The sequence below is a fragment of the Centruroides vittatus genome, unplaced genomic scaffold (genome assembly GCF_030686945.1).
Source record: "Centruroides vittatus isolate TY-2023 unplaced genomic scaffold, ASM3068694v2 contig_890, whole genome shotgun sequence".
In the NCBI taxonomy this organism is placed as follows: Eukaryota; Metazoa; Arthropoda; class Arachnida; order Scorpiones; family Buthidae; genus Centruroides; species Centruroides vittatus.
In genome coordinates this window covers 883,084-895,733 of record NW_027122581.1, presented here as the reverse complement: position 1 = coordinate 895,733, position 12,650 = coordinate 883,084, and positions in this window count along the sequence as shown.

Here is a 12,650-nt window from a genome sequence, read left to right as displayed (position 1 = left end):
AAACATTGGTTCAATTTATTGATTATTGCTAAAATAATACTTGTAAAACTAGGGCATGAAAGTTTCAATTTAGTTTCTTTTTTTCTTAGGTTATGATATTATCGAAAACTGATAACTGATGAGAATTTAACAACTTTTTCTTTTTAAATTTTATGTATAAATGATAAAGTAGTAATATAAAAACTTTTGGCAGTGTTTTAAAATAAGAATTTCATGAGAAAATAATCAAAAATAATCATCTGAAAACATCAAGGACCTTGTTTTCTTCGAAAGTCTATCTAAAACTTTCTTCAGCGAATGTACATTATAATTAAATTTAAGGAACGTTCTGGTTTATTAATAATTATATCAAAAAATTCTTCCAAAAAATTCATTTATTCTCCACTTATTAACTATTTTAATCACTTGCTCCATACAAAAAATATAAGCCTATAGGCCTATATTTAAATATCTTTTTATTTATAAGCTATATTTAGTGTGATTTTACATTGTGCGAAGCCATACGCAAGTGTGGATCTGAAAGGCCTTTTTATAAGTTTACATAATGTAAACTGGATATCACATGATACCCAACATTACGAAAGGTATTGGCTAGTAGTAAATTCCAAGTACGGAATCAGACTAAGTATCGATAAACGTATATTTTTACAGAACGCATTTAAGGCCCTAAAAGCGCAAGTTTCCAGACAAACGTTCTATATCTAAAACTATCACCGCAGATGTAAAGTATTATTGTAATGTTTCAAGAACTAATAAAAGAGAGTTTTAATATATATATATAGTGAAGTTCGATGAATAGAGTCTGAAATCTCCGCTCACTTTTAATTATTCAGAATCGATCTAGCAAGAGAACAAATTACATTATTTCTGCAGAGGAAATTAAAATGATTCATTTCTCTATTTGTCGATGTAATTAAAAATTTTAAAATATCATTATCTTACAGCATATGACGATTTTCTAAAATTCACTTCCGTTTATTTATCAATTTAAAAATATAAAAATGATTAATTGCTTTAAAAATAAAATTATTCATTGATAAAATATATCACTCGATAGCAAATTATTAACTTTATAAATAAATATATATATACACACCATTAAATAGATAAATGATCATTCATTTATCCATTTAAATATAGCATATATGAAGCTATATTTAAAACAAATTATTTTATATAAAAAATAGAATAATTTTATGATATTTTATCTACTTAAATAAGTATTATTCAATATTATTAGTCTACATTCATCTAGTGACTCAGTAAAAATTTTTATTTAAATTTAATATCATTGATGTAATACAAATATATATATACACTGAGTCTCATTAGATAAATATAGATTAATAATTCTATATAAATAGATAAAATATTATAAAATATTTAATTAATAAAATAAAAAATAATTTTTAAGTTTTGAATATTGGAAAAATTATTTGTCCAATGCACTATTAATTTAGTTGATAGGGTGGAGCTTACATTAAAAATCATTAACTTTTAACAGACTATAACTTTTTCATATGGTTGATGAAAATAAAATAATTGCTTTGACTACAATTGCTTTATCCAAAATTGTTATAGGATTATAATTAATAAAGAAAAAAAATTATATTGTATCTGTTGCAAACTAAAAATAGATAAATCCATTTAATTTTATGGTGTTTGTATTTCTATGAATAGGTGTGGTTGCTATACAAAATAAAAAAATAATGGTTATTATTAATATTTTTAACTGTTTATTTTGTTTCTTAAATTATTATGTAATAAAATGTATTGGAAAGTTTTTAATGTTTAAATTGGAAATGGATTTTTAGAGCATTGAAGGATGTGGAGCAGTAATTGAGGCCTCTAACATTTGAGAGGCTCAAGTAGGGATTATAACTCATTTGAATGCAGAGATTGTTAAACTTAATATTTTAATGCATTATGTAAGTTTCGATATTTTAATATAAAATATATTTTAAAATATAAAAAGACAATTTAAATAGAATTAAGCTATTATTATTATTATTTTACTTTTAAAATCATACATTTTCTTATAATTGCAACCAAATTCAGCAGCATCAAACTTAAAATTTATTACAGTCTTCCTTTTAATTTTTTAAAAGGAAATTTTTAAATTTATAAATGTAACAAAAATAAACCAACAGATACTTTGTTAAAAATATCTTTAAAGAGCTAAAGAGCTAGAAAATCTATTAAAACACTTATTATAAAATTAAAATAAAAAGTTTTAACAGAAAATCATGTTTCATTAATGTAATAAAAGTCACATTTGGTTAATGAAAGTCACACAAGTTCATTAAATTTCAAAATAAAATTCTACTGTTATAACAGATAATAATTCATTTTGGAATACAGTAATTTTTAGACTTATTCACTAAATAATAACTTTTTAAAAAGAATTTTAAAGCTGTGATTTATAGAAGATTTTAAGTTGATAATTTATATTCTTTGTGTAAATTAAGGAAGAATTCATTAATATCTTGAAAATAACATTATCTAATTATTTTTCTAAGTCTCTAAAATGAAGCGAATGTTTCCAAAGCTCTTAAACAATTTTAAAAAATTCGTTTTTCATTATAAAAGTTTATACTTCAAAATAATACTTTAAAAACTTTTTAAATATCATTTTAAATTCTAATTATAAGGCATTTATTTTAAAAATATTTGAAAAAATGCTACACTGGTTTAATACATATATATTAAAAACTGCATAGTTTATAGTAAGGTTCACTATAGTACAACCTTAAAGTGATACTTATGTAATGCTTACAGTAGTGAGTAGTGTTAAAATTTGATATTAAACAGTAGTCCTGTAGCTTATAGAAGTGTTACTTTATAAAAGTAAGCTTTAGTAATCATTTGATAATATACAACTTACAGTAATCAATAAATTTTACAGCCTATAATATTTTTTTAAATAGCCTTAAATTTGATTATAAAACAATATAAAATAGCATTAAAATGCTAATTTCTTAATTTAAAACAATATAGTATATAATAAGACTTCCTTAAAATCTAATTATTCATTTACTTCTGCAACATTTATCTCTAAAACAATAAAAAAAAATTTAACGAATTAAAATTTCTTAAAATCGTTTGATAAATATTAAATAAAAAATGATAATTTAATTAAACTAATTGATTAAAATTCACCATTGTCCTCCATAAAACAAATTAGAAACAATTATCGGAATTTAATGTTTTGAGAAATATACAAATTTACATTTAAAACAATAATTAACTCAAATTTCTCAAAAATTATTACCAATTATTATTGTTAATTACATACTTGAGATTTGTAAGTTTAATGGAAAAGTTACAAACATCTTATAGAAGTTCCAAGTATCTAAATTATAATTACTTATTAATTAAATTATTAATTATATTATATATAATTAAAAACCTTGAAAGATTCTCTCAAGTGAATGAATCTTAATGAAATGTGTGTTAGTGAAATGTAACTTCATAAATTCCTACAGCAATTGTTACCGTAGGCAATTTTCCCTATTCAGGACCTCCCTATTAATTATGCGTAGGTCAATAGGATAAAATTATGCTACAGAAACATTCTTCTAAGAAACGAAGAAGAAGGAAGGAAAAAAAAAGGAGAAAGTATAGCAAAATATTTTCTTTTCATTTATATTTTTGGAAGCATCTTAAGGTTGTTTAAAAGAGAAAGTATTTTTGGGTGGAAACAGAAGTTGAAACTGGAATTGTAAATATTCCATATACAGTATTTACAATTCTATTTTTATATATTTTTCGTGCTTTATTCACTTTCTTTGTTAAATAAATTAATTTAAAATATTTAAATGAAGGACTAAGTCAACATAAACAAGTTATAACTTAGGACTTTTCTCTCTTAAATTTTTATTATTTTTTGAGAAAAGATAGAATAGTTTTAGGTAAAATTTATAAATTCAAAAATTGATTTTTTTTTAAGTTACTTAAAATAAATAAGAAATTTTAAAAGATATTTTATTTCAAAATTTAAATTTCTTTAAAAATCTAATATATATAATATAATATGGAAGCAAATGCATTAGCATAAATTAAGAGCCGTTTACTTAATGGCTAGAATTTAATTTAGACTAGGAATTGTAATTTTCATGGTAAGTCTATAAATGGAAGGTTTCAAAGTTCTGCGAAATAACAGTATATTTGATGTTGGTCCCTTATGAATACTTTTCGATAATCATCTTTACGATAAATAAATATTATTCGAAGATTTCCAGATGGTGAAACGTTTCTGAAAGAATTAAATGATGCATAATGCATTACACAACATTTAACTTAATTCGCTAACATATTTTTTTTTACGTAGTAAAAAATAACTCTGATATTTTTTGAATATAAAAATAGATAAATGTAAGTTTTATTTATAAATTTTTGATATTTTTAGATATAAAAAAATTGATTTTTTGTTACGTTTTATGTTTCGTTTTTATCTAAAATACCAAAATTAATAGAACTTTTCCAGTTTTAAAACGTTTGACATCAAGGAAAAAATGTAGTTAAATCTTATATATAAGTTGTTTAAATATAAAAATAAATTTATATATTTTTAGATATATAAATTGGTTTTTTTATTCTTATATTTTACATCAAATTTTTTCATTTAAAACATCAAAATTGATAAAGTTCTTATTTAAAACAGGAGCATTGAGCAAAAAACAATTTATTTAAATTATCTTAAAAATAGATACTGTAATAGAAAAATGGAGGCCACATTTATATTTTTTGATGTTTTTAAATATATAAAACTTATTTTTATTAGATTTTAAATTATACTTCATCTGAAATGTCAATTAAAATGTTCCCTGTTAGACATTACGAGGAAAAAACTGAAACATGTTACAACAATTTTATCAGGCGTTAATCTCTTTATAAGGTGATAATTCGATATTATAAACATAATATCTTTGTATGAAAGATTATTTTTAAAAAATTCAAGGTTAATTAATAAATCCTTCAACAATTATAAATTTTTATATAACACACATTGAGTAGAATTCAGTATAATTTTTCAAGTGTGTTTTTTATAAGCGTATCGTATTACACGAAGCTATTGATTCAAATATATTTTTGTTAATTTTATTTTCAATAAATTAGATAAAACATTATTATCATCTATATTCTATCATAATATAATAAAAATACAGCTTATAAAACATGACATGCTGCTGCAAAAACATATCTGAGAGCTTATTTTGGTAACAGTAATGTGGCAGAGCTACTTTCTTTGTCAATGAAGGTATTGTAAAGTGTTTACAAAGGCGCAATCTTTGATAAAATTTAAGAATTTGATAACATTATATTCGGTAATTAAAGATATGTGGAGCCATACAAATATGTATGGATTAATTTTCATATTGATTTAAATTTCACTTTCATTTGATGTCTAACAGTCGTTCTTTGTTCACGTTTGAAGTGTTTTCTACGTGATACGATATTGTAAATGTCTGAAAATGTCAAAGTAAGAAGATAAAATAGATAAAGAGGATTTATAAATTTATAATTTACAGGATGGCAAGAAAGTTTTATAATTTTGATCCAGATTTCTGAAAAATAATTTGTGAGAGTGTGTCAAAACGTTGTAATTTCTGCAACTAGAAGGTTTGTTCTGAACAATTTTTGTAAAATTTCTGAATAATAAAGTATTTGGGTAAGACAGCAATTTAATCTTTACAATGGCAACGCTTACCTGACTTTTGGTACACTCTTGTTTATTATATATAATATATAGTTAAATTATTGATAAATAAATTACTTCATTATTTAAAAAAATATCCAATGAGAAAGCAGCACTGATTTAAAAAAAGAATAAAACATTATTAAATTTAATTAAAATTTATTATTGTTGTAAAATTTTAATAACATAATAGCAAATTTTCTTATTTAATTCAATTAATGTGATTTATTTCAATTGAATAAGTTCATTGAATTGGATTAATATTGATTAAAATGAATTCTGAAATTTCTTTTTTTAAAAAATATATATAAAAAAATTGATTTAAATGATAGTCTTTGGTTGAATGACATTGAAACTGAATGCCTTTCACGCCTTCTACTTATTTAGAGAACGAGGTAGAGATAATGGAAATGCTTCTCCCTCCACTCTGCTACGAGTGCAGACTTATTTAGATCAGGAAAGAGGAGGAAATTGGAATGAGTCACAGCAGAAAGTAAAAGCAAAGGCAATAGATATATTTAATGTATATATATGTATATAAACTTTATCATTAAATTTTAATTTTAACAATGTTAACTTAGCTGCAAAATCAAACTATAATTTAATATAAATGGAAATTTTAATAATGAAAAGCATACAAACCGAATTAGCTGATATATTAATAAATTTTATGGTTTCTATGCTACTAAATTGAAGTTATTATTATTATTATTTTTTAAAAACTTTCATGAAAATGTATCTATTTATCATTATCATCATCATTATTTTTTAAAATGAATTGTGAAAGATGAACCTAAATGTATAGGGTGTTTTAAAGATTGAATTGATATCTTATTCACATACATTATTAATTACAAACTACAAGAAACAATGAAAATGTGATACTGTTCAATGAATGAACCATAATGTTTTACGACATTTTCATAAACCGCTGGCTTTTTTGCAAAAATTTACTGAATTACTTACAAAACGCATGGTCAAGTCTCTTTTAGGCCACTCGTATTTTAAAAATTAAATCATATTTTTATTTTTATAGAATTATCAAATTTAAAGAATAATTAAAGGGTTTAAGCGATGAAAAAGTAATGATTTTAAATTAAAAATAGCTTTAAAAATCCCGATTTTAATTTAATCACTGACAGACTCGGGTGCTGCTTCATTTGACTCAATTCGTGCACCTAAAGATGGCCCCCAAAATTTATTCTTATATGTGAAATAAACGATATAAAATTAATATAAATTTTCATTTAGTGTTTAGTGATGAAAAATTAGATTTTTATTTATTTTACTTATTTTATTAATATATATATATATATATATTTTAAAATACTTTCAGAAGGATGAGGTCCAAAATTTATAACCCGCTCCCCATCTCACTTCTCTGAGGATGTGATCAGCAGTAAAATATAAAACTGATTGATTTAAATTATACTGCATTTAAAAAATTAAATAAATTTAATAAATATAATTATTCTTAACGATTATATGATTAATATAATTAACGAACGAATAAAATTGCCGAATAAAATATTAAAAATAAAAATGCCAGTTTTAAATTTAAATTATTAAATAATAGAGAACAAAGTCTTTTAAAGATGAATTATTGGCCATTCAGCGTTAAATTTCGTTAAGTAGATTTAAAATTGTCTAGAATTGAAGTACGAGAAATGAATAAAAATCCATGGGAAGCTACTGCTCTTGCTTTTTTAACTCAACAATGCGACGCATGACTCTATTGTCATTTCGTTCATACCCCGAGGATTTCAAGCGTGATTCACCCCCAAAGGTAACATTGGTGACTAAGTAGCTCATAGATGACGTCATTTTTGTCAGATGGGAAGCAAAGCCATAATCTGCGTCGTAAAGAAAAGAAAAAAAATCCATCGTTTTCATCAAAAGCATTAAAAAAAATTGTTTTAAATTTTTATAAATAAAAATTATAGTATTAATATATCTAATTAAAAATTATTTTAAAAAATTAATATTAATTACATTTGCATTTTTAAAAAAAGTAAAATATATATGTATAATATTTAAAAATTAAAATAATTTGGAATAAAATTTATTTAAATGTAGCGCCATCTTGTAGCAATTAAAACAACTTTTTTAAAATTAAGTTATTTATTTTTTATAGAATTCTATGTTTATATTAAATTAAATAATATATTAAAATTTAAAATTTAATTAGAGTTAAAAATTACTTTTTATTTAATTTAATGAGTAGTTTTATAACATTGATTTATTTAATTTGTTATCAACTATGATGAATAAAAATTATATTAATGAACAACATCCCATTATAATTTATAGTTTAATATATTTTTGAAAGTAACTGATATTTTAAAAAATGAATATAATTTGTATTCTGTGTCAAAAGAGATTGCACTTTAAAAAGTTAGGTTTTAAAACTTGTATCAAATTATAAAGATCATATCACGAAATTTCGTGGTTGAAATTCGAAATTTAAAATTATTTTATAAAGATTCTTAACGTGAAAGTTAGATTTACTTTTATTGAAAGGTAGTACATTCTTTCTTATATTAAATTATCAATACTTTGATATCAAATAATAATTTTGCGCTAAAAAATGCATTAAAACCTACTTTTAATAGAAAACTGTAAGGTTTTTAAATATGTTTTTGGCATTTTAATATATTTTTTAGTTTTATAAGAGTTTTAATATTTAATATATATATTTAATTTCATTTAAAATATTTTTATGTAAAGTCTATACGTGAAAAAATTACTTCATTGTAACATACGCAATTCTTTCTTACATTTATCTTTGATAATTGCTAAAAATAATTCTGTTTTTATGGAAAAAGTGTGTTTTTTTTAATGTTTTCAGAAATTTTATATTGTTTCAGTTTATTTTTACTTTCTTATCATTTCAGTTTTTAACTTCTCTTATTACTTTGAATGATATGTAAATTAAATACAAATCATATATACAATAGAATTTGTATACTGTAATAATATCGCTGGATATAAATTTAAATTACGTTACATATAATATTAATTTTATAATATATAATTTAATAACACAATAATGTATATGTATATAATAAATTATATTATTAATTACTATATTGTATAACATAATAATAATTCTGGAAGTTAATACGAATATTTTATAGTCATTTTAAAAATATCTTTTCATAAATATTTAAAATTATTTAATTAAAAATAGTTAAATTTGTCAGTTTCAATAGTAAATAATGCTCAAATTTACAACATAAAAAATCAAAATAATAGAAACTAGTTTAAATAATGTTGATAAAAGTATAAATAATTAACAATGAAGAAAAACAAAATGAAAATTATTAAAGTTTTATTAATTTGTTAACCAGTACAAGATATAAATTATTGTAGTTAACACAAATTATTTCACAAAAATAACACAAATTACAAGTTTTAATATTTGTACAAATAATAAAATCTAATATAGTCTAATACAGGTATCTTACTTAATTATTAAGGAAGTTTTATGTTAAAACAATTAATAAATGGCTTATTTATAACGACCTTAATTTGTTGTAGATTGACTCATATTTCAAAATTTGTTATTTATTTAAAAAAATGTCTTGAAACTCCTAACTTGTGCATCACTCTTCAGAGATTAAAGATGGTCAGAACTTCAATAGGAACCTAAAAATATGAATTTAGAATCATAAACTTGGATCAATTAGCTTAAAAATTTATTTTTATTTAATATTTTTTTAATTTGAATTTTTAGTTTTGGTATGCATTTAGTTTGCTGTCTTACAGATATATTACAGATCTTACAGATCTATATTCTGTACATAGTTTAGTTGTCTAGTATTAGTTTACTTTTAGATTCTAGTTTAAAAAAAAAAAAAAAATTACCATTAATATGTATCGAGTCCTCATGTACCACGTATTCTGTATTATTATAGTATTATAGTATTATTATGTTATATCATAGTAAGCTGTTATTTTCATTCTCTCTGCGTATTAAAATTGTAACCAGTTCTTAATATTATTGTAACATTGCCGTGTTCAAGGTTACTTTCTACCTACCCATATGTGATGGGTTTTGCATTTTACTGTAACCGGGCCATTTCTTGTAATTGTTAATATTGTATAACGGTATTGTCAACTTTTGTAATTATGGTTGTTAATAATTTCCGTTGCAGCGCTCTGAGGTCCTAAGAACTTTTTCACCTTTACTTTTCCCCCTCTTACTTTATGCCTATCCCTTCAGAACCCTTCCTTCAACCTTTTCTACACCCCTTTCTCTTCCTAGTGGGCTAAGTTTGCAAAAGCAGGCAGCCCCTCCTCTTTCTTTATTGTTATTGTTATTATTGTCTTACAGATATTTATTATTACATTGTTAATTTTCTATTACTTTATTAGTTACTTAACGTGACTAAATTAATTACTTACTACATTAAATATTTCTATCTTAGTTTACAGTCTTATAAATAAGATTGTAAAGTAAAATAGAAATATTTTAAAAATGAATAAATTAAATAATCTATTTGTTAGAACATTTTATTTTTCTAATTTGTAAATATTTTGAATTTAAAAAGTTTAGAAACTTAATTATTTTACTGTATTTCTGTCATAGAAATCCTTGTGTAAGTAGATTACATTAAGATTGTTATTTTATATATAACATGAATAACATGAGATTTAAATTTCTGCTCGAGATAATTTTGTTTTTCTTATTGTTTTGCTTAACTGTAATAATTTTACAATATTATATATATGTATGTATACAGTATTATATTGTTTATATGTTCTAATACTGTTTTTCTTAATACTATATTTACTAATTTATGTTTATTTTGACTCAAATAAAATTGAAATTCATTAACTTATTCTTATATTAGTGACTGAATTCACATTAATTTATGTATATAGATATTGTATTCAGTGGCGTAGCGTAGTGGGGGAGGCAGGGGCGGCCCGCCCCGGGCGGCACTTTTAGGGGGCGGCAAAATTTCACAATAAGTAATATCTTGTAAAAATACCTAAATAAGGGGGCGGCGAAATTTTCCTCCGCCCCGGGCGGCTGACACCCACGCTACGCCACTGATTGTATTAAAAGATTCGCTCCTGTCCAAAGACAGCATCGCTGTAAAATAATGGCAAACAAAATAATTTTTATCACAAATTTAACGTAAAGCAGATTACAATAATTAGAAACCAATACAATCTAATATTAATATTTTAAAAATAAAACACAAGCTCCAATAGGCTACATCCTATTTTACTCGCAGCATGGTGTAAGTAGTAGCAGCGAATTTTGAACAGCTTTTGATGGTGTTTTGCAGGAACAAAATGTCAAATGTAGGCCTATTTGTTGTTTGCTACACAAGGGGAGACTTTCATCTAGAAATTATATCGTTCATAAAATCGAATTACGAATAGGGCTGAAAATGTATTTAAATTTTTAGACCCTCTTACCCATTCCTATATCACTTCCAATTTCATTTAGTACATGGAAAGGTTTTTTTCGATAAGGTTTATCGTCTCACAAAACTTAGCCTATATTGTTATATGCTGCGAGAAGGTTTTGAAAATCCCTAACACAATGGATTGGATTGGATTATTTGTATATGGTAATCCAACACGTGGGCGATGCCTCCCGGGAGGACTTTCTATGGAAAAATATCCCCTATTTAGGTGTTACAAACGTGCAGATAACCCAAAAAAGTTCTACGTAACAAACCCGCTGGCGAGGCGTGAACCCACGAACCAACTACCAGTGTTCAGTGGTTTTATCTATTCGGCACCCCTCACACACTGATAAGGTACAGTACATCCATCACCGTTTCATATCGCTCAATTCTGTCGACAGTACCTTTGGAATATATCCACTTTCCTTCTTTTTTTAACTACTGAGTTATAATCAATAAAGAAATTATGTATATTTATGTATAAACGTTCACATAGATAAAAAAAAGTACATAAAATGCAAAAAAAAAAAACACTTGTATTTATCTGCTCACGACGGACACAAAGAAACCACTTGTTTGAGACTAACGAAGACAGTTGCTCTTCTACAGCCACTTTTATGAAACATTGTATCCATGAGCACTGATAATCAAGTGATAATTTTATGATACGTGTTACGTCATAAAGTCGCAACTCTAACTAAAAAATCGAGAAACTATATACCTCTTTAAGAAATTATTTTGAAGGGATGCATTTCGAGATTTCTCTGGGCTCTTTCATAAAAGTTACAAGGTACAAGACTTATAATGTACAAGAACTCGTTGTATATTTAGGGTAAGGGCACACTTTGGCGAATGGAATCGCATTTCAGTAGCGGATCCAGTGGAATTTAGAGTAAAAGAGTGAAAGTATTCAAACAAGGCGTTTTTCGGTATGAATAACTTCCCCGAAAAATTAATGACAGTGAGCTGCCTATTATTAGAAATAAATGCTGTAAATTATAGAATATAGTTTTACATACTTCAATCACTTTTATGATATAATTTGTAGAATTTCTAATTATTACGCCTTTGTGTCTTTTCTATTACAGGTGAACTAAATAAAAAACATTATTTTTGATCTGTAAGACTAAATATCTGCATCCATATTTTCCAGTATAATAAGTCCTGTTAATATATAAAAAGTACTAGTATACAAATTAAATTTAAATTGTAGAATTTCTACTCGATTCAAGGAGAGACAAGTGCGCCGTTTGTCTCCTCTGCGGACGTCCATGGCTGTGACCAAGCTGTGACCACCTTCATGGACTTTCAAATGGCACAGGTCGGTGCCCGCTCCCCAGCTTTCTATAGACTTGAATGCAACGGGACTTTCAGATTTCACTGCTGTCAGTATCACAAATCTACAAAACACGAAATTCTAACCAGAATAATCATCAAAAATCATGAAGAAATAGATCGAATTCGAACTGAGAACCATTATGACGCGTCATATTTTCGTATCGTTATGGCGGTACGAAAATCCCACA